General features: G+C 44.2%; 1 protein-coding gene across 1 annotated transcript in view; it reads right to left on the bottom strand.

The window, feature by feature from the left end:
• Positions 1–24480, bottom strand: part of NRDE2 (NRDE-2, necessary for RNA interference, domain containing) — a 156561-nt gene that overhangs the window by 70759 nt on the left and 61322 nt on the right. The window lies entirely within an intron of this gene.

The following is a 24480-nucleotide window of genomic DNA, read 5'->3' as shown; positions in this document are numbered from 1 at the left end:
CTACCCTTGTAACTGTTGTTACTGGTTGTAATGATATTTGTGTTTTGACCACTGACTCCCCATTGCACTTAGCCTAGCAGCACCCCGTCACATTGGTGACCACCAACTTCATTTTGCGTATTGACTTTATTTTAGCGTTAGCCACTGCCACGTTAGAGATGCAGATGTTAGAAGTGCAGAAGCTCCAAGTAGATTTCCGTGCCCATGTTATGCAATGTGCTTTTTGCTCATGTTTTTATTCTAAGTGTCTATGTGTTCTTTTCACCAAGGGCTTAGAGAAATAAGAGTGTACTAGGATGATGTTTATGGTACGGCAGGGAACGGTTTTGTTTTGAGAGAGCACCTTAGGATCTTAGCCAGTTCCAACGGGTTCCTTTCAAACTTGACCTGAAGTAGCCAGTATTTTTTTTAACAACAACTTGCAGAGTGGGAGGGGTTTTCTACAAATCTCCTCTCTGGCTTGTTTAAGGTACATAAGAGACCGAAGATTGACGGTGAAGTGATTCAGAGACCTCTGGCAGGGTCGGGACGCCAATGCCAATCATCCTTGCTTTGAGGGTAGATCTCTCTCTTCAGTCGATCTGGGATCAACGACTTAGTGCTGATGAAGAAACTGTGCCCCATGGTGATGAATTTTTAATTCCTATTACTTGCTTTGCATTGTGTGTGTGTATATATATATATTTCTTTGCACATATATTTGCTGTTTATAGATTGAAGATTCCTTGTACATGTTTTCATTTCATTGTTGCACACATTTTAAACATGCACTTTCGGTTGTACTGACCTTCCTATGCGAGCCTTGCAGAGTGATTTAATAATGTATCTCTAGACTAAGAGGCGCGTTCCAGAGATTCTTTTATGTGTGGGTATATTTCAGCTCAGTCAGCATTGAAGCGAAACACTGGTATAAGGGAAGACCCAGTGAGTGAGGCCACTAAGCAGGATTCCAAAATGTAAGATATTTTCCAAAGATTAGAACTTTGGTCTTTTGTGAATTCAACTTTAAACAGCTGTTACTCATCCAGTTGACAATTGCTTGCATACATTTGTTAAAACAAGCTGCGACCTCCTAGATGTTACTGGACACAGACACCACAACCTGGATGTCCTTGGCATCAGCTATGGTCGCAAAGACGAAAGATTGTATGAGTTTAAATAAGGGGGCCATGTCAATGTTAAGTAGGGTGGGACTGAGTGATGGCTCCTGGGGGACACACCGTGGAAGCATGAAGGCTGCCGAGCTTTACTCTCCAAAGGTTAGGCTTTGTGCACGTCCTTCCAAAAATGATGAAAAAAGGGAGAGGGCCAAGCCAGATATCCCCATTTCTGGTAATCTCTCACTAAGCGCCAAATGGCTGACAGTATCAAAGGCTACGGCAGAGGTGTGGAATTCCTATAGCCAGACACCCAGGACATATTGTTCAAGGACAAAAAGTTATCATATTTTTAGTTTGTCCTTGGGATAAGTATGCCCAACCGCCCCCCAGCACAAACCCTTTGGCTGCCAGTTTAAAAGGAAGGAAGCTGTCTGCAGTTGAGGTAATATCTATGTACATGTGTTAATGCTGTTTGAACTTGTATTTATGGGTCATTAATGCAAAGCCTTTATTAATAGGGTGAGCTCTTCAAATAAATGTGGTAAGCTCGGACTGCATAACTGACAATGGGCCCAGTAAAAAAAATGTGCACACACATTTGAAATGTTTAACAATATGAGGTTACGTATAATGCTCCCAGAATGCTCTATGATTAGATGCAAATGTTTGCAGAAGCAAGATGATTATTTGCTTTTGAAATAAAATGTTCAGAAAAAGAATGCAGCTAGAAAAAAAAGTTTTGCTAAATTACTGCAAAATTTTAGGTATCAATTTTTTGAAGCATCATTTAGTAAAAGATGTTGATGCATGCTAGTATTTCCATAAAATATTCATAATGGAAAACCAGTTTCAACAAGATTATGGGAAACATGAAAATAAACAAGCAATGGCAAAGCCAACCGATCCAACATTGGTGGTCAGTCTTTCCGTTTTGTCAATGCGTGTCTTGTTTTGTCATGGCTTTTGTAAAACTTTGTTGTGGGAGCTGCAAGGCCCTCACCATTGGAACAAGCATTGGCAAAAACAAAAAGTGTTTTGCTTTTTCTCAAAAACCACACAGCCACATTAGTTCCAGGCACTGAACAAAACTACTTTGCGTGCCAATATGCTCTTTGTGAAAGAGTGGACTATTATCTATCACTCACAGTAAAGCCAGACAATACATAAATAGAGAGAGAAATAGGATTTTAATGAAATCAAAGGTATTGGTTAACACCAGACCTATTTAAGGACCCAATCTTGAAGAAAGTCACAAAAGTGCACCAATAGTATAGGTCTTTACATTAGTGCAGAATTATGGCTTTCATGAATTCACAAGAATATACAACAGAATATTGGACAATCATACTCCTAGTATCTGTGAACTGTAGCATGAGCAAATGTGCAAGTATAGATTTGCTCATCCAAAAATCAATTGATCGTTTACAAGTTCACTTTTTTTTCTCAACCCTGGAAGAACGTCTACGCCTGCCCTTGTCAGGAGTAAATTCTCAGTCTTTCTCAGTATGGAAAAAGATCAGAGAAAAGCTGGTGAAAAATCCTTAAAACTTGCCAGTTAGTAGTTTTGCACAGACTCAAAGGAATTCCAACCCTGGAACTATTTTGTACTGCTTACTCTAGCCACAGTATATAGATCTGCAGAAAGGTGGCAAATAATAAGGAATACACTTGTATTCAAGCCCTACTATGGTATTAGCCCTGGCATAATCAGAGGCTATTATCAGAGCTCTTATATAGTGAGACTGCTGCCATAATTTGTCACACTACATGGCACCAAAGGGAAGAGTAGATTTCTTTTTAGAGGACAAGTAGATTTATGAAGCAACCTATCCCATGGACAAAAAGATATCTTTCTCCATGTTATGCCTAATTTCTTCTAGGACTGCAACTAGGGCAGTCTCAGTACTATGTCCAGATCTAAAGCCAAATTGAGACATGTTCAGAATATTATCATTGTCCAGATACTTTGAGAGAATTTTATTGAGATACCTTTCAATTAACTTAGCCAGGAAAGGAAGTCTTGGTATTGGGTGATAGTTACTTTTTATCTTAGAATCCAGTGACTGTTTCTTTATCAGTGGCAAGATCATGGCTTTTTTCCACTCATCAGGAAAACAACCTTCCTCTACGATTTTATTAAATAAAGATGTCATTACTAAAGTGATCGTCAGAACGACTGCATGTACCACCTTAGGCGGTATCGGGTCAGAAGGAGCACCAGGCTTGGTGTTTAAGATCCACTCAGTTACCTGACTATCTGTGAGAAAAGGAAAGCAGCATAACTTTAAATCTCCACATACCAGGGAAGCAGGTTCAAATGTTTGCCCTGGTAGAGACCTCATAAGATCGAATTCATTGTAGACTGTTTCAACTTTGTCTTTAAAATGAAGAGCTAGCTTATCACAGAAGGAATTAGTGTAAAGAGGACCTGACAGACAGCCAGGCCTTTGTAAACTTCGAACTGTATTAAAAAGTTATTTTTGTTGAGTTGGCCGCCTGACTAATTTTTTCCAAATATTAATTTGTTTTCTCTTCTAGAGTATTGCTCTTTTATAGTCACGAATCATACTTTTATACTTATGTCTTTCCTCATCCTTATAGTGTAGTCTCCATGACTTCTCCCGCCCATGGCATTTCCGCTTCATTTGCCTTAATGACTGAGAGAACAAAGGAATGCAGGGCGCTTTTGTTAAGAAATTAACACATTTCTCATGTGCCAGCTTGGATGCTACCGATGATAGACATTCATTATACAAAACTGCCAATAGACTAGCATTCTCCGAAAATCCTGGTATAGAATTGCAAGACATTCTTCCAACTCTTCATAATTCAATTTGTTCCAAGCCCGGTATTTTTTTTAAGTGCTTCCTTAACAAGTTTTATAGAGTTAAACAGGCAAGATCTAACTTAAAATTCACCACACTATGTTCTGACCAGATAATGGGTAACACAGATTCCATTTTCAGCTTAGGATAATTAGAAACAATACCATCCAAAACATGGCCAGCTTTGTGTGTGGCATTTTGAACCATTTGATTAAAAATAAAACCACCCAATAGTAATAAGGATTCTTTATTTTCATTATCCTCTAGGTGATAATTGAAAACCCCAGGAACAGTGTACTTGAGGTACTGGACAATTGACTCCACAAGGTTACATAATGACTCAAAAAACTTAACCTTGGTGCCTGGAAACCTATAAATGAGGGCTCCATAAAACATCTCCCGATTCGTTAACTGACAATTGATTGACAGCGCTTCACATTCCTCTAAAATCAATGGTATACATGACACTTCAAGTGGTTTAGAATAAATTATAGCAATGCCGCCTCCCCTCTTGCCTGTCCGATCTAATTGCTAGAAAACATATCCAAAGGGGATTACTACTGCAAAGTCTGGGTCAGAATCTTCGTCAGCCCAGGTTTCTGTCAGAAATATTAACTGGGGAGAATAGGTCTCTAAAAATTTTAATAGCTTTATCACAGAACGGGAATTAATAAAAAAAACAGATAATGGCGTTAGAACATGCAACCTTATTAGGAGGTCATTTATCATGTGGCGACAATTCACTGGAATAGTGAAAACACATCTGAGAAGTACACTGAGTGTCGTATGGAGTAACGTCTGTTAAATGAATTCTAAATAAATAGAGGAGAACTGGGTTGTATGATGGAACAACACAGGTAAAAACATCACCTGTTTTTACAACGCATTTTTTAACACGCATATGTTTTTACCTCGCATGCCATTACCACGCATTATTAGACTAGCTAAGGTAAGTATTAGTAAGGTAAGTTTAAATAAATACATGTTTATATACATTTATTTTTTGTACCTTTTTGAGGGGAGACCCCCCCCCCCAAACACCCCATACTTACCATGAATGCATGGTAAAGGCATGCATGGTAAAGGCCTATATATGGTAAAAACTTGTGTGGTAATAAAGGTGTCATAAATGTACTGCAATGTAAAAAAGTGTGTTGTAAAGACTGTTTCCTGGAGAACTGTAAACCAGCTACAGCATACTAAACTGAACTAGTTATAGAAGATTAAAACTTGCATGTTCTTAGGGCAATGTTCTTACTTAAGCATTGTATGTAGAATCTCTTCTAATATATGGCACATTAAGGATCTTCTCCTGATGGCCTTTCAAACCCATTGCAAATGGCCTACTCAAGGTCACGTTGGCAAGTTCAGAGACTGAAGATGATGAATGCTGCCATTGGTCAGAGACCAGAGATCTGCCTTGCATGGCAAACTCCTGTGAGCCTCCCCTGAAAGATGAAGCAAGTTTGAGTAGGATTAAGAACCATCATGAAATGTCAGCATTAGTGACATTATGCTCATCCATGTCTTAGGTTTTTTCAGTTGCACTAGACCTTCGGCAGGAGAAGAAAGTCAAAATAATAGAAAGGGAAATAAGTGGGTGACAATTTGATCAAAAGGACAATGTGTTTGCAATACAGTTCCAGGTAACTCCTTTTAGTTTTTCAGCATTTTTTTAACTTCGGAAAAGAGATAGGACTTTGGAGACCCCACAAGGCAGAAATTACTCTGCACCTCGTTGTTGATGGCCCACTTGGAGTCTTCAAAACATGAGATGCTTAAGGCACATTATTTCATATTTTCCACAACTGGAAAAAGAACCACTGTAAGCGGAAGTCACAGACGAGGAGTCCGTCTAGGACTGATTGGGCCCTTTTCCCAACAGGGTCCTGTACCTTTTTGCTCCTTTCATGTTCATATAATTTATGGCTATTTTACTATTGTCCTGTGTAGGAAGTTGGCTCTGTATGTGCTATTTCAAAGTAAGGAATAGCATGCACAGAGTCCAAGGGTTCCCCTTAGAGGTAAGATAGTGGCAAAAAGAGATAATACTAATGCTCTATTTTGTGGTAGTGTGGTCGAGCAGTAGGCTTATCAAAGGAGTAGTGTTAAGCATTTGTTGTACATACACACAGGCAATAAATGAGGAACACACACTCGGAGACAATTCCAGTCAATAGGTTTTTGTATAGAAAAATATATTTTCTTAGTTTATTTTAGGAACCACAGGTTCAAATTCTACATGTAATATCTCATTTGAAAGGTATTGCAGGTACGTACTTTAGGAACTTTGAATAATCACAATAGCTTATATACTTTTCACATCAAACACATATAGCTATTTTAAAAGTGGACAAAGTGCAATTTTCACAATTCCTGGGGGAGGTAAGTTAATGTTAGTTCTTGCAGGTAAGTAAACCACCTATGGGGTTCAAATTGGGGTCCAAGGTAGCCCACCGTTGGGGGTTCAGAGCAACCCCAAAGTTACCACACCAGCAGCTCAGGGCCGGTCAGGTGCAGAGGTCAAAGAGGTGCCCAAAACAAATAGGCTTCAATGGAGAAGGGGGTGCCCCGGTTCCAGTCTGCCAGCAGGTAGGTACCCGCGTCTTCGGATGGCAGACCAGGGGGGTTTTGTAGGGCACCGGGGGGGGACACAAGCCCACACAAAAAGTGCACCCTCAGCAGCGCGGGGGCGGCCAGGTGCAGTGTGTAAACAGGCGTCGGGTTTGTAATAGGAATCAATGGGAGACCAAGGGGTCTCTTCAGCAGTGCAGGCAGGCAAGGGGGGGGGGCTCCTCGGGGTAGCCACCACCTGGGCAAGGGAGAGGGCCTCCTGGGGGTCACTCCTGCACTGGAGTTCCGATCCTTCAGGTCCTGGGGGCTGCGGGTGCAGAGTCTTTTCCAGGCGTCGGGATTTCAGAGTCAGGCAGTCGCGGTCAGGGGGAGCCTCGGGATTCCCTCTGCAGGCGTCGCTGTGGGGGCTCAGGGGGGACAACTTTGGTTACTCACAGTCTTGGAGTCGCCAGAGGGTCCTCCCTGTAGCGTTGTTTCTCCACCAGTCGAGTCGGGGTCGCCGGGTGCAGTGTTGCAAGTCTCACGCTTCTTGCGGGAATTGCAGGGGTCTTTAAATCTGCTCCTCTGGAAACAAAGTTGCAGTCTTTGTTGAACAGGGCCGCTGTTCTCAGGAGTTTCTTGGTCTTTTGGAAGCAGGGCAGTCCTCTGAGGGTTCAGAGGTCGCTGGTCCTGGGGAAAGCGTCGCTAGAGCAGTTTTCTTCCGAAGGAGGGAGACAGGCCGGTAGGGCTGGGGCCAAAGCAGTTGGTGTCTTCTTCTCTGCAGGGTTTTTCAGCTCAGCATACTTCTTCTTCTTTAAGTTGCAGGAATCTAAATTCTTAGGTTCTGGGGAGCCCCTAAATACTGAATTTAGGGGTGTGTTTAGGTCTGGGAGGGCAGTAGCCAATGGCTACTGTCCTTGAGGGTGGGTACACCCTCTTTGTGCCTCCTCCCTGAGGGGAGGGGGGGGGGACATCCCTCTTCCTATTGGGGGAATCCTCTTTCTACAAGATGGAGGATTTCTAAAAGTCAGAGTCACCTCAGCTCAGGACACCTTAGGGGCTGTCCTGACTGGCCAGTGACGACTCCTTGTTTTTCTCATTATCTCTCCTGGACTTGCCGCCAAAAGTGGGGGCTGGGTCCAGGGGGCGGGCATCTCCACTAGCTGGAGTGCCCTGGGGCATTGTAACACGAAGCTTGAGACTTTGAAGCTCACTGCTAGGTGTTACAGTTCCTGCAGGGGGGAGGTGTGAAGCACCTCCACCCAGAGCAGGCTTTGTTTCTGTCCTCAGAGAGCACAAAGGCTCTCACGGCATGGGGTCAGAAACTCGTCTCTCAGCAGCAGGCTGGCACAGACCAGTCAGTCCTGCACTGAACAATTGGGTAAAATACAGGGGGCATCTCTAAGATGCCCTCTGTGTGCATTTTTTTTTAATAAATCCAACACTGGCATCAGTGTGAGTTTATTATTCTGAGAAGTTTGATACTAAACTTCCCAGTATTCAGTGTAGCCATTATGGAGCTGTGGAGTTCGTTTTTGACAGACTACCAGACCATATACTCTTATGGCTACCCTGCACTTACAATGTCTAAGGTTTTGCTTAGACACTGTAGGGGCATAGTGCTCATGCACCTATGCCCTCACCTGTGGTATAGTGCACCCTGCCTTAGGGCTGTAAGGCCTGCTAGAGGGGTGACTTACCTATGCCACAGGCAGTGCGAAGTTGGCATGGCACCCAGAGGGGAGTGCCATGTCGACTTAGTCATTTTCTCCCCACCAGCACACACAAGCTGGCAAGCAGTGTGTCTGTGCTGAGTGAGGGGTCCCTAGGGTGGCATAAGACATGCTGCAGCCCTTAGAGACCTTCCCTGGCATCAGGGCCCTTGGTACCAGGGGACCAGTTACAAGGGACTTACCTGGATGCCAGGGTTGTGCCAATTGTGGGGACAATGGTACATTTTAGGTGAAAGAACACTTGCGCTGGGGCCTGGTTAGCAGGGTCCCAGCACACTTCTCAGTCAAGTCAGCATCAGTATCAGGCAAAAAGTGGGGGGTAACTGCAACAGGGAGCCATTTCTTTACATCCTGAAAAAGTCAGTTATATTACACATTTTGTATAGTGTGGCATTGCTAATATGATGGACTCTTGATTTTAAGTTCTTGGGCATTCTGATTGTGGGGTTTCTTGACTGAGGGTCTCCATCGGAAGAAGTTGGGAGTGAAACAACTTCCCCGTGGCCGATGAATGCTTGGGTAAGACACCCTCTGGAAAAGACGCTTTCCGGTCCATATCACCAGAAGGTATATTTACATGCAGAGCTGACTGTAGAAACAATTAGGTGGAAAGGAGCTCAGGGACTGCATTTTTTGTATAGTATAATTTGCCCGAGAGCTTCTCTGGTTGTGTGAGAGATCTGGCACACAGCCCAAAAGAGAAATCTCTCTCCGCAGCTTGCCGAGAAGCAGAGTCTAGCATTCAAAGCCAGGGCAGTTTGGCGTAAGTGGTCAGTGCCTAAGGCTGATCAGGTGTTTCCTCTGCTGAGGCCCAGCTTGTGCAGTCCGAACCATATTGTGGTCTGCCTTAAGAACACATAAGAGATGCAGTGCACAGAACTGTGCACATTTCACTCCTGCCTATTTGAATGAACAGAATGAATGCAGCAAGCAAGCCACCAGGTACATCACCTCTCTCTGTCTGTCTGTCTCCCCTTCCTCATATCATTAATTCTGAGGCCAAAGCATCTACCCAGAGGTGAGGTTCACTAGGAGCAGCATTTCAGTGGTCCTGTGTTATGGGACCTGAGTTGAAGGCCATATTGGAAAGTCGGACCATGATCAGTAACAACATTAAGATGCAGTAACCCTTTCCATCTCTAGACATCACCTTGGACGATCAGGTGGTCCATGAGTATTCCCACCATTTGAAGGAAGCACCCTTCATTATTGACTAGGATCTGGCTCCTGGAAGGGTGTTGCTTTTAAGGATACTCTTCTCATTCAACAACAAAAGGATTGGAGAGTTTCTGTGGATAATAACAATGTATTTCTTCTTGCTGTGCCGAGGCATAATAGGAGAACAATCCTTTTCCCTTTCGGGCCTCAAAAACTCTTACAATTCTATGCTAGCTTGCAATTGTTGTACACCAGAAGGGGAAGCCTATTGTGACACAGAGGTCACCCATTTGGTAGTGCTCATTTAAGACCGAGCATGTAAACAATTTGTACACTATTGAGCGCCTTGATGTCCATTATGAAGTCACAGTTTAGGACATCTTGCCCTACACAAAAGTGTGCACTCTTGATTGTTAGGAGCTTAAAGACACAACACAGTTTTCTTTGTAAGACTGTTTGGTATATTGCACAATATCTGTATTTTTCCATTTCTATATAAGCATTAGAAAAGGTAAGAGGCTGCTAAAAAAAAAAAAAAACCTCAATGCCATAACCAGCATCACCAGCCTACATAAAATATTCTTACATCTCGCCTACTTTGCCAGTGGTCTGGGAGTCTTTTCTTAAAGCTATGACAACGTAAGAAAGTGTTACTATCAAAGGGGAGGATCTTGAGCCGTTTCTTCCTTCTCTGCACAGCTGCCTTACTTGACCACAACTGTAATAAATAATGTTGTAGTTCGTATCTGTTCTATAGTCATGTGCTGTCCATAATCGCATATCTAGTGATTGGTCTCCAAATAGCGTTGTCATTTCCTGAAAAGTTCAAAATTGTCAGTGCTGACAAAACGCTTGGCTGGAATGATTTATAATGAAGTCAACCAGAAGCACAAAATGCAGCACACATACTCAAAATGCACTTTTCTCTGATACGGTAGTAACTGTATGATGAGTATCATGTAAAGAACGTAGTATGATCACACTCTAAAGTGCTACTCCTCATTTCAGCTATGTAGGCTGCAGAGGAGCACTGAATAGTTTCAAACTGCAATACAATAATTGCACACAAATAACGTATTCCTTTGCAAGCGCCAAACTATTCTAAATTTAAATGTTGTACACAGTATGTGAAAGAGTATTTCGCCTCCACGGAGGAGCACATAAAGTGATACCCAGTCAACCATTTTAATATTATCTGTTCCACTGCTGCTTCCTGATTAGTCTGACTATTCACTCGAAAATGTAAAGTAAACCTCTGAAGTGATGACCATGTGGTCAGCACACATATCTGACAAAGAAATACTGGGAATGAAAAGAAAACTAGTTGTGTATGTGTAGGCCATGCCCTTTGTGTCACTTGCAGTATTTTAGCAGCTAAGGAGTAAGACAACTGAATACAATTATAAACCATACAATATTTACTTTGTTAAGGGAGATTGCCCTGTGTTGCAGATCAAATGATCTTTAAAGCTAATCTACCTTTCTAAAAAGCTTTGCCTTATAAGTTTAACACATAGTTCTTTCTAACGAAGGGAGCAGGCTATTCCTCCCAGTGCAAACTATGGGGGATGTGGGCTTCCCAAAAAACATATAATTCACTTTCAAGAAATACAGAATGAATTATTTGAAAAGCAACTAGTTGCTCAGCCAACTTGTAGCTCAGATGCATCTAGTATTAAATCCACTCATGGAAATCAAATCTAACCAACACAGACTATTTAGCAAGTTTTCTCTTCTTTATTATTCGTAACATTTATAATTAGCTAGTTCGTTTAAAGGGACATTAGTATCATGACTTTTAAACTGCATTAAACTCACATTATAAGGCAGCTATAAAATAGTAAAATACACCCCAAGGCATAAAATATTAAAGTAGTGTCATAGTAACATGCTTCAAAACAATTAACTGGAAAAATGGCTAACTGTTACAAACATGATTGTTCCCCTCTAGCCAATTATCACTCTACATTTCAAATGACGTAGGAATCGAACCTCTAATATCTAAGAGCTAAAAATTAACAGAATTTACTATGAACTATTTAGGATTTTCTATTTATTGCAATTAAAAAGTATTAATTATCATTGAGCAATGTTATCCTGAGCATACTTTTAATAGAAAAAGTTGCATATTTATCTGGGATTACCTTCTTAGCATTACAGATAAAGCTAACCTCAGCGCTATTGGTACTCTGAGATTTAAACTCTTGAGGTTGGGAAAAAAAGGGTTTATGATACTTTCTCCACAACAGCAAACAATAAATGTTAGCAGCAGTTCAGTACTCTCTGTGTTTCAACTAACAGATTATCCCAGTCCTCCATACTTTGCTACCATTGACTGAAAGGTCCTACTTGCAAGGGTTTAAAATGGATCATACCATGATGCACAGGTGCAGTCATCACTATCAGTTTTTAAATATTCTTTAAGCTAACTTTATGCCAAAAAAGCAGATTTTTGTCACTAACCAGAGGAATTCCTGTGATTTGGCTTCGCCAACATGCCTAAGTACATGACTAAGCGCCTAATTTAAAGTTTATGGATGGGCTACTCTGTCACAAACGGAATATGAGCCGGCAGGCAGGCTATCCATCATGCTTGTGATGGAGTAACCTGTCTGACGAACTCTAAATCAGGCCCCAAGTATTTTTTTTTTTTAGCAAGATTATCTGTAAGTAACATTTTTGTGACTGCAATTTCAATACTCACATAAGCATTTCAGGTTCTTTGTTCATATGAGGTCGTTCATTTAGTATTTCATGTACTCTTTTGAGTCACAACACTTCGACTCTTTCTGTTCTCTTTATGTTTATGATTTTTCCTCCATACTACCAAACAATGAATGATCGAAGTAGTTCAGCATTCTCTTTGTTACAACCAATAAATCATCCCAGTCTTCTATACATTGCTACCATTTTCTTAGCCCTCCTTGCAAGGGTCCGAAGCAGATTACCTCATAACGCACAGGTGCAGCCACCACCATGGACATCATTTAGGGGTTGCAGCTGCGAACCCTGGTTTGCACTTTATGACCCCTGGCACTGCCTTTGCGATCCCTGGCCTCAGAGGTGGCAACATGGTGCAGTTCAGCTGGGGCTCCACTCTCCTATTCTGGCAATTCATTTTATTACATTTATAGTGATTAATATTACTATATTCACTATTAGTATAATAAAAAATGAAGTACAATTAGCTGGAAAATAGCCTTCCCTACTAGCTGAGGTAAGTAAAAATTAATTTTAAATATATGTTGTTTGCATGCTTGCCGGTGAGAATGTGTTTATGTGAGAGACATTGGGCCTCATTAGGAGTTTGGTGGAGGGGATTACTCCGTCACAAACATGACGGATATCCCGTCCGGCGTCATACAAGTGCCACACGATATAATGGAACATGTAATACGGCGGATGGGATAACCCTCATGTTTGTGATGGAGTAATCCCCTCCTCCAAACTCCTAATGAGGCCCATTGTGTGCAAGTGTGAATGTGTAAGCATGTGTGTGTGCGTGAGTGAAAGGGAAGGTCAAAGGGCGTTTGATGACACTTTCTGCCGCTCCTGGCATTTTGGTGAACTGATGTCCACGGCCACCACCAACAATTTTTAAGTACTCTTGGGGCTAACTTTAGGCCGAACATCAGAATCAAAACATAGATGTTTATTATCAATCACAGGACGTCCTGTGATTTGGGTTTGCCGCCATGTCTGAGTCCATACCCAAGTATTTTCTTTTTTCTTTTAACAAGCTTATCTGTAAATCACATTTTGTGACTGCACTTTCATTTGCATTAAGGTTCTTCGTTCATTTGAAGTCATCTATGTAGTATTTATTGTACTTTTTTCATTTTTTTTTTTTTTAAATTACACCACTTTACTGTTTCTGTTAGGAGCAGGACTAAGTCTTATATGCACATGGCTGGTCCCTCTTTGGAGTGGAAATTATGGCAAAAAATCATGGAGTGGAATGTGGTTTAAGTGACTGCCGGCGCTGAGACATTTGTAAGCATTCCAACACCATTGTTGTGATTCACTGTCATGTCCAGGGAGGAATGAGCATTCCCAGACTGAAGGTCTAACTAACTAGGTATGTTATATTTGTTCACACATGCATGTTTGGGTTATTGCTTTTTTGTTTTCTGTACAAACTATAATCACTATACCTATTGGATAGACTGCATCATCCAGTTGTCTGAGGTTATGTCTTTGTTTGTTCCAATGCACTCAAAACTAGTAGGGTGTCTCCTTTTGGAGTCATTCAAGAGCATCACCAACACATTGCTTGAACAGTTGTTCACAATTAAATGGCATGTTGATAAATTAGGCTTGGACCTCAAGTCTAAAGCCGAAACCCTTTGTCGCCTTCAGACCAAGAATGTTGAGAGTTGTCTACTGGTTCAATCAAAGGCAGTGAGAGACATCCTGACAAAAGTGTTTGTTTTTTTTGTTTTGTTTTACAACCATCCTGCTTTCAGGCACAATGGCAGTAACCAACTGTGCCCTTTTCTGGAATATACTGCAGATTGCCCTCAAAGTCTTTCCAATACTGGTGTGGACACACCACGAAGGAGAGCACTAGAATTGGAAATAGTTAGGTGATGGCTGAGTCAGAATCCATCTTCCCCACCACCCCTAGCCACTTACTGCTTCCCCCCCCCCAATGCAATAGTTTGGTGTTGACACTAGTGATAATTGTCTAGTACTGCATGAGATCAAAAGGAACCGGTCTTAATGTACAGGTCATGTAATGTACTTTAGCTTACTGCTTTGTATCACAGATGTTACAGCGATGGGCATTAGCAAAATGGTTCTACCTACCTGCAGTACCATTGGAAGCAAATGAAAAACGGATTCCGCCTCTGAAAAGGGGCAATTATCTCAATTAAGAGAAGGAATTTTCATATTCCTCTTCAAGGTGCACACCATAAAGGTGCACAGTATTTTCGGATATTATTAGGCGCATCAACCTCATCTAGTGATGAAATAACAGATGAAAACTTAAGATCTCTGACTGAGCATCTTAGCCATAATTGTTCATAAACCTCTGCTGGCTCATGACTAAGTTCTATGGTTATGGTGTACAAGGTGAATCGGGGACGATGTCCAAATTATATTGGGCCTCAATGTACTGATTTATATCCTAGAGTAATGGTGCAGCAGGTTTTGCCTTCTTTGGCAAATGATTCTGCATAAGGGTTTTGCTACTGGAACCTTTACAGAACTTTCTGATGGCAACTGAAATAGGGTGCTGAACTAGTTCAACATCCAGGCTCTTTAGCATCTCAACTTTGGGGGTATGTTTGAGCAGTGATGTCCTGTACAAAACTGCTTTAGCTTGTGCTGATGTTCGTTTAGCCCAAAGGTATATAGTCAGGCTTAGGCAGGGCCACTGGATTTATTCGGTGGGGGACACGTTATGCAGGGGGGATGAGTAAAATATATGACAAGGAAAGGCAAAGTATGTGGGTTAATGCAGCACGTCTTATGATAATACTTCATTATATTGTAATTTGTACACTTATTAACACTGCCTGGGCACTGGTTGCACCCCATTAGTACCATTTAACACCCAAATTTAGCAATAGGCAACAAAGAGGTGACCAGTCAAGCTTTGCAATGGGCCTTCGACTGCGCAGCAACATGCGTCACTGTGCTTTTAGTAACTTTTGAAACATTTAACCTAAAAACATTTTTATTGTTCAAATCTGCAGATTATGCAGTAGATTTGGCAAAAGTGCCAAATCTACAATTATGCGAAAAATGCCAGACGCACAATCACATAATTCCAGTGGCCCTGGTTTTAGGGCTTGAGATCAATAGATGGAAAATTAAATTAAATCCCGGTTTCATGCAATTTCTTGGCACCATTTGTCTCATGCACTTTTTAGCATGGATGCATGCTTTAAGGCTTAGAATGTGGTCCAAAGACCCAGTACATTTTTTATGTGAAACAAGGAAAAGGTCCTGGATAGCATCCAATTCTTCATAAGAAATCCAATTTTTCGGACTCTATGCTGATTCGATTCCCTTGGTTCCTCATTACAAAGCTCGGCCACATTGTGCTGCTCGACTTCTGAGAATTGGTACTGCAGCAATTGCACAGAATACGAGAATCCTCTCCAAATGTTTAAAGCTGTTTTTTTATGAAACTCGTACATGCCTGAGACTGAAAGTCCTTGCACTCTTCTTGAAGACAAAAATTAGATTCCTTGTGCATAGTTATCAAAAGAAACATGGGTAAGACTTTGGGCAAACCCTAATTAGGATGTTGCTCATTCCTTATATTTAAAACACAGAAAAAGGCCACAAATTCACTATCTATAATTTGCTGACAGAACACTACACCGTTATTCAAACCTGATCTAGTATGATTTATTGTTTTGGAAGTTGTAGATTTTGACGCAAAGTCATTCCATCTGTTAAAGGTCAACAGCCATAATTTTTAACTCTTATATAGAAGATGTTATTTCAAACTCAACCACTAAACAGCAGAACTTTTCCCAGCATGTACTGTATTGTAATTGTATTTTTATAGCACTTACTACCCCTGAAGAGGTGTAAAGAAATGGCTCCCTGTTGCAGTTACCCCCCACTTTTTGCCTGTTACTGATGCTGACTTGACTGAGAAGTGTGCTGGGACCCTGCTAACCAGGCCCCAGCACCAGTGTTCTTTCACCTAAAATGTACCATTGTTTCCACAATTGGCACAACCCTGGCACCTAGGTAAGTCCCTTGTAACTGGTACCCCTGGTACCAAGGGCCCTGATGCCAGGGAAGGTCTCTAAGGGCTGCAGCATGTCTTATGCCACCCTAGGGACCCCTCACTCAGCACAGACACACTGCTTGCCAGCTTGTGTGTGCTGATGGGGAGAAAATGACTAAGTCGACATGGCACTCCCCTCAGGGTGCCATGCCAACCTCCCACTGCCTGTGGCATAGGTAAGTCACCCCTCTAGTAGGCCTTACAGCCCTAAGGCAGGGTGCACTATACCACAGGTGAGGGCATATGTGCATGAGCACTATGCCCCTACAGTGTCTAAGCAAAACCTTAGACATTGTAAGTGCAGGGTAGCCATAAGAGTATATGGGCTGGGAGTCTGTCAAAAACGAACTCCACAGCTCCATAATGGCTACACTGAATACTGGGAAGTTTAGTATCAAACTTCTCAGAATAATAAACCCACACTGATGCCAGTGTTGGATTTATTAAAAAATGCACACAGAGGGCATCTTAGAGATACCCCCTGTATTTTACCCAATTGTTCAGTGCAGGACTGACTGGTCTGTGCCAGCCTGCTGCTGAGAGACGAGTGTCTGACCTCATGCGGTGAGAGCCTTTGTGCTCTCTGAGGACAGAAACAAAGCCTGCTCTGGGTGGAGGTGCGTCACACCTCCCCCCTGCAGGAACTGTAACACCTAGCAGTGAGCTTCAAAGGCTCAAGCTTCGTGTTACAATGCCCCAGGGCACTCCAGCTAGTGGAGATGCCCGCCCCCTGGACACAGCCCCCACTTTTGGCGGCAAGTCCAGGAGAGATAATGAGAAAAACAAGGAGGAGTCACTGGCCAGTCAGGACAGCCCCTAAGGTGTCCTGAGCTGAGGTGACTCTGACTTTTAGAAATCCTCCACCTTGTAGAAGGAGGATTCTCCCAATAGGGATAGGAATGTGACCCCCTCCCCTTGGGAGGAGGCACAAAGAGGGTGTACCCACCCTCAGGGCTAGTAGCCATTAGCTACTAACCCCCCAGACCTAAACACGCCCTTAAATTTAGTATTTAAGGGCTCCCCTGAACCCCAAATTAGATTCCTGAAACTACAAGAAGAAGAGGACTGCTGAGCTGAAAAACCCCTGCAGAGGAAGACCAGAAGACACCAACTGCTTTGGCCCCAGACTTACCGGCCTGTCTCCTGCCTTCCAAAGACACCTGCTCCAGCGACGCTTTCCAAGGGACCAGCGACCTCTGAATCCTCTGAGGACTGCCCTGCTTCAAGAAAGACAAGAAACTCCCGAGGACAGCGGCACTGCTCCAAAAGAACTGCGACTTTGTTTCCAGGAGCAGATTTAAAGACCCCTGCAACTCCCCACAAGAAGCGTGAGACTTGCAACACTGCACCCGGCGACCCCGACTCGACTGGTGGAGAACCAACACCTCAGGGAGGACCCTCCGGCGACTCAGAGACCGTGAGTAACCAAAGTTGTCCCCCCTGAGCCCCCACAGTGACGCCTGCAGAGGGAATCCCGAGGCTCCCCCTGACCGCGACTGCCTGAACTCCATTTCCCGACGGCTGGAAAAGACCCTGCACTCGCAGCCCCCAGCACCTAAAGGAACGGAACTCCTGTGCAGGAGTGACCCCCAGGAGGCCCTCTCCCTTGTCCAGGTTGTGGCTACCCTGAGGAGCCCCCCCCTTGCCTGCCTGCAACGCTGAAGAGATCCCTTGGTCTCTCATTGATTTACATTGAAAACCCGACGCTTCTTTCTACACTGCACCCGGCCGCCCCAGTGCCGCTGAGGGTGTACTTTTTGTGTGAACTTGTGCCCCCCCCGGTGCCCTACAAAACCCCCCTGGTCTGCCCTCCGAAGACGCGGGTACTTACCTGCTGGCAGACCGGAACCGGGGCACCCCCTTCTCTCCATTGAAGCCTATGTGTTTTGGGCACCTCTTTGACCTCTGCACCTGACCAGCCCTGAGCTGCTGGTGTGGTAACTTTGGGGTTGCTCTGAACCCCCAACGGTGGGCTACCTTGGACCCAAACCTGAGACTTGTAAGTGATTTACTTACCTGACAAAACTAACAATACTTTACCTCCCCCAGGAACTGTGAAAATTGCACTGTGTCCACTTTTAAAACAGCTTATTGTGTTTTATGTGAAAAGTATACATGCTAACGTAATGATTCAAAATTCCTAAAGTACTTACCTGCAATACCTTTCAAATGAGATATTACATGTAGAATTTGAACCTGTGGTTCTTAAAATAAACTAAGAAAATATATTTTTCTATAACAAAACCTGTTGGCTGGATTTGTCTCTGAGTGTGTGTTCCTCATTTATTGCCTGTGTGTATGTACAACAAATGCTTAACACTACTCCTTTGATAAGCCTACTGCTCGGCCACACTACCACAAAATAGAGCATTAGTATTATCTCTTTTTGCCACTATCTTACCTCTAAGGGGAACCCTTGGACTCTGTGCATGCTATTCCTTACTTTGAAATAGCACATGCAGAGCCAACTTCCTACATTGGTGGATCAGCGGTGGGGTACAAGACTTTGCATTTGCTGGACTACTCAGCCAATACCTGATCACACGACAAATTCCAAAAATTGTCATTAGAAATTGATTTTTGCAATTTGAAATTTTTCTAAATTCTTTAAAGTCTTGCTAGGGCCTTGTGTTAGTCCCTGTTAGCATTTCTTTTAGAGTTTAAAAGTTTGGTAAAAGTTTGAATTAGATTCTAGAACTAGTTTTTAGATTCTTAAAAAGTATTCCAACTTTTAGAAGCATAATGTCTAGTACAGATGTGAATGTGGTGGAACTCGACACCACACCTTACCTCCATCTTAAGATGAGGGAGCTAAGGTCACTCTGTAAAATAAAGAAAATAACAATGGGCCCCAGACCTTCCAAACTACAGCTCCAGGAGCTGTTGGCAGAGTTTAAAAAGGCCAACCCCTCTGAGGATGGCAACACAGAGGATGATGATAGGACTGGTAGGGGGGAATCATCCTCCAAGTCACTATCTAGGGAGAACAGGGCCTCTCAAGCCCTGACTCCAAACATAATAGTCAGAGATGCTGGCTCCCTCACAGGAGGGACCAACCTCTCTGAAATCACTGAGGATAACTCCAGTGAAGAGGACATCCAGTTAGCCAGGATGGCCAAAAGATTGGCTTTGGAAAGACAGATCCTAGCCATAGAAAGGGAAAGACAAGAGATGGGCCTAGGACCCATCAATGGTGGCAGCAACATAAATAGGGTCAGAGATTCTCCTGACATGTTGAAAATCCCTAAAGGGATTGTAACTAAATATGAAGATGGTGATGACATCACCAAATGGTTCACAGCTTTTGAGAGGGCTTGTGTAACCAGAAAAGTAAGCAGATCTCACTGGGGTGCTCTCCTTTGGGAAATGTTCACTGGAAAGTGTAGGGATAGACTCCTCACACTCTCTGGAAAAGATGCAGAATCTTATGACCTCATGAAGGGAACCCTGATTGAGGGCTTTGGATTCTCCACTGAGGAGTATAGAATTAGATTCAGGGGGGCTCAAAAATCCTCGAGCCAGACCTGGGTTGATTTTGTAGACTACTCAGTGAAAACACTGGATGGTTGGGTAACTGGAAATGAAGTGCATGACTATGTTGGGCTTTATAATTTGTTTATGAAAGAACACATTTTAAGTAACTGCTTCAATGAAAAGTTGCATCAGTATCTGGTAGACCTAGGTCCAATTTCTCCCCAAGAATTGGGAAAGAAGGCGGACCATTGGGTCAAGACTAGGGTAACCAAAACTTCCACTGGGGGTGACCAAAAGAAAGGGGGTACAAAGCCTCCCCAGGAGAAAGTGGGTGACACTAGAAATAAAGAAAAAGAGTCCTCTGTAGGCCCCCAAAAACCAGAACAGGTGGGTGGGTCCCAAGACACAACCCAAAACAAAGGTGGGTACCAGGGTAAGAACTGGGATGCCACTAAGGCATGGTGCCATAACTGTAGACAGACAGGGCACCACACCAAGGACACTTCTTGTCCCAAAAACAAACCCCCTAGCAAAATCCCAGGGGTAGCCAGTGTAGCCATTGGGGATGACTCCTCAGACGAGGAGGTCTTCATAGCTTTCAACTGGAAAAAGGGCCCAACAGGTGAGTTGGAGATTCCAGAGGGAAGTAGACACTTCCACCACCTACTGGTGAATGGAATCCCAGCCACTGCCCTGAGAGACACTTGTGCCAGTCACACCATTGTGCATGACAGGCTGGTGTTCTCAAACCAGTACATCCCAGGTGAGACTGCCAGAGTAAGAGTTAGCCCAGACAGGGTCACTGATAGGCCTGTGGCTTTTGTGCCCATAGAAGTGGGTGGGACTTTTAGCTGGAGAAGGGTGGTAGTCAGTACAGACCTCCCCCTTGATTGTCTCCTTGGAAATGACTACCCAGAGGTTAGTCAGAGCCCAAGAGAGGAACTGGTCCAGTGCCAGTCCTCTCCCAAGGATTCTGGAGGTCCTGCCCCTGCAGTAACTGCAAGTAGGCCACGGAAGAAAAAGAAAAGAAAACAGAATAGGAAAAGTGGGCAACCTTTAGCCAAGGTTCCAGCAAGCCAAGGAGATTCTGCTCCAGTAGGGGAGAACTCCAAAGGTGGCACTGGTACAGTCCAACCTGACCCACAAGAAGTCCTGGCTAGTCAGGCAACTGTTAAGCCTGAGTGTGTGGCTCCTCAGCTAACAGAAGAAAGAGTGGAAGAAGGGTGTTTACTACAAGATGTGGTAACCCCCCACTCTAATACAGCAGACAGGCACCCTGAACCCAAAGAAGCCTGTAACTTAGCCCCTTCCCTTGTAGGTGAAGAGCTAAAGGTGTGGTTCTGGGCACTGACAGCTGTTAGTGGTCTCTGCTGGGTGTTAGCCTTTATGGCTGCACTATCCTTGGCATGGTGGTCTGACCCCATGCCAAATAGCAAGTTAGGCCCCCTGACCCTGTTGGTCATGGTGGGGTTACTCCAGCTCTGGGTAACCTCTTTGGGTAAGCTAGGGGTGACCCTGGCTAAGATAAGATTAGCAGAGGTGGATACCTCTAACCCCAAAATAGAGAGAATGGGTGAAGACATAAAAAGCACAGACAAGAGGCAGTTCAGACTAGGTCCTATCACTGTGGAAGTGGGTCAGTTCCCCAGAGGGAATGACCTGAGCAGGAGGATGTAAGGCAGAGTAGGCCCTGCAACAAACCAGCCTATTTCCTCTACTCTTCCTCGCCTGACAGACTAGGAAGACTCTCCCAGCTTTGGCTGAGTCTCCTGGCCTGTGGGCTGGGGGGGCTTGTGTAAAGAAATGGCTCCCTGTTGCAGTTACCCCCCACTTTTTGCCTGATACTGATGCTGACTTGACTGAGAAGTGTGCTGGGACCCTGCTAACCAGGCCCCAGCACCAGTGTTCTTTCACCTAAAATGTACCATTGTTTCCACAATTGGCACAACCCTGGCACCTAGGTAAGTCCCTTGTAACTGGTACCTCTGGTACCAAGGGCCCTGATGCCAGGGAAGGTCTCTAAGGGCTGCAGCATGTCTTATGCCACCCTAGGGACCCCTCACTCAGCACAGACACACTGCTTGCCAGCTTGTGTGTGCTGATGGGGAGAAAATGACTAAGTCGACATGGCACTCCCCTCAGGGTGCCATGCCAACCTCCCACTGCCTGTGGCATAGGTAAGTCACCCCTCTAGTAGGCCTTACAGCCCTAAGGCAGGGTGCACTATACCACAGGTGAGGGCATATGTGCATGAGCACTATGCCCCTACAGTGTCTAAGCAAAACCTTAGACATTGTAAGTGCAGGGTAGCCATAAGAGTATATGGGCTGGGAGTCTGTCAAAAACGAACTCCACAGCTCCATAATGGCTACACTGAATACTGGGAAGTTTAGTATCAAACTTCTCAGAATAATAAACCCACACTGATGCCAGTGTTGGATTTATTAAAAAATGCACACAGAGGGCATCTTAGAGATACCCCCTGTATTTTACCCAATTGTTCAGTGCAGGACTGACTGGTCTGTGCCAGCCTGCTGCTGAGAGACGAGTGTCTGACCTCATGCGGTGAGAGCCTTTGTGCTCTCTGAGGACAGAAACAAAGCCTGCTCTGGGTGGAGGTGCTTCACACCTCCCCCCTGCAGGAACTGTAACACCTAGCAGTGAGCTTCAAAGGCTCAAGCTTTGTGTTACAATGCCCCAGGGCACTCCAGCTAGTGGAGATGCCCGCCCCCTGGACACAGCCCCCACTTTTGGCGGCAAGTCCAGGAGAGATAATGAGAAAAACAAGGAGGAGTCACTGGCCAGTCAGGACAGCCCCTAAGGTGTCCTGAGCTGAGGTGACTGACTTTTAGAAATCCTCCACCTTGTAGAAGGAGGATTCTCCCAATAGGGATAGGAATGTGACCCCCTCCCCTTGGGAGGAGGCACAAAGAGGGTGTACCCACCCTCAGGGCTAGTAGCCATTAGCTACTAACCCCCCAGACCTAAACACGCCCTTAAATTTAGTATTTAAGGGCTCCCCTGAACCCCAAATTAGATTCCTGAAACTACAAGAAGAAGAGGACTGCTGAGATGAAAAACCCCTGCAGAGGAAGACCAGAAGACACCAACTGCTTTGGCCCCAGACTTACCGGCCTGTCTCCTGCCTTCCAAAGACACCTGCTCCAGCGACGCTTTCCAAGGGACCAGCGACCTCTGAATCCTCTGAGGACTGCCCTGCTTCAAGAAAGACAAGAAACTCCCGAGGACAGCGGCACTGCTCCAAAAGAACTGCGACTTTGTTTCCAGGAGCAGATTTAAAGACCCCTGCAACTCCCCACAAGAAGCGTGAGACTTGCAACACTGCACCCGGCGACCCCGACTCGACTGGTGGAGAACCAACACCTCAGGGAGGACCCTCCGGCGACTCAGAGACCGTGAGTAACCAAAGTTGTCCCCCCTGAGCCCCCACAGCGACGCCTGCAGAGGGAATCCCGAGGCTCCCCCTGACCGCGACTGCCTGAACTCCATTTCCCGACGGCTGGAAAAGACCCTGCACCCGCAGCCCCCAGCACCTAAAGGAACGGAACTCCTGTGCAGGAGTGACCCCCAGGAGGCCCTCTCCCTTGTCCAGGTGGTGGCTACCCCGAGGAGCCCCCCCCCTTGCCTGCCTGCAACGCTGAAGAGATCCCTTGGTCTCTCATTGATTTACATTGAAAACCCGACGCTTGTTTCTACACTGCACCCAGCCGCCCCAGTGCCGCTGAGGGTGTACTTTTTGTGTGAACTTGTGTCCCCCCCGGTGCCCTACAAAACCCCCCTGGTCTGCCCTCCGAAGACGCGGGTACTTACCTGCTGGCAGACCGGAACCGGGGCACCCCCTTCTCTCCATTGAAGCCTATGTGGTTTGGGCACCTCTTTGACCTCTGCACCTGACCGGCCTTGAGCTGCTGGTGTGGTAACTTTGGGGTTGCTCTGAACCCCCAACGGTGGGCTACCTTGGACCCAAACCTGAGACTTGTAAGTGATTTACTTACCTGACAAAACTAACAATACTTTACCTCCCCCAGGAACTGTGAAAATTGCACTGTGTCCACTTTTAAAACAGCTTATTGTGTTTTATGTGAAAAGTATACATGCTAACGTAATGATTCAAAGTTCCTAAAGTACTTACCTGCAATACCTTTCAAATGAGATATTACATGTAGAATTTGAACCTGTGGTTCTTAAAATAAACTAAGAAAATATATTTTTCTATAACAAAACCTATTGGCTGGATTTGTCTCTGCGTGTGTGTTCCTCATTTATTGCCTGTGTGTATGTACAACAAATGCTTAACACTACTCCTTTGATAAGCCTACTGCTCGACCACACTACCACAAAATAGAGCATTAGTATTATCTCTTTTTGCCACTATCTTACCTCTAAGGGGAACCCTTGGACTCTGTGCATTCTATTCCTTACTTTGAAATAGCACATACAGAGCCAACTTCCTACAAGAGGCGTTTAAGCTCTTCACAACAGACAGCACTCTGCTCTGCAGCCCAAGGTTAGTGGTTAGTCAAGTGACACTGGTTATTGTTGGTTACTGAGATTAATCTTATCTGTGCAAGCAACCTATATCATGCATTTAGTAGTTTCATATTAGTAGATTAAATTAATAGCTAATAGTTAAGGGGTTATATGAGGTCATTATTGGGTGGGTATGCCAGTTCTTGCAAAGGTTTGGTGGGGTCGATAGATGAGCTAGAGGAGATTAGGTACTGTTAGGGTGCATTGGCAGAACTTCCAAAAAAGGAGAGGTTCTGATCTTTCAAATAAATTGTGGACAATTTGCAAAAAATACGTTAATCGAGATTAAGGAAAACATGCATGTTACTTACATAAGGTTGTGCTCATCGAAA

The sequence above is a fragment of the Pleurodeles waltl genome, chromosome 9 (genome assembly GCF_031143425.1).
Source record: "Pleurodeles waltl isolate 20211129_DDA chromosome 9, aPleWal1.hap1.20221129, whole genome shotgun sequence".
Taxonomy (NCBI): Eukaryota; Metazoa; Chordata; class Amphibia; order Caudata; family Salamandridae; genus Pleurodeles; species Pleurodeles waltl.
The sequence above is the reverse complement of the archived record's forward strand: the minus strand, read 5'-3'. Positions and strand labels throughout refer to the sequence as shown.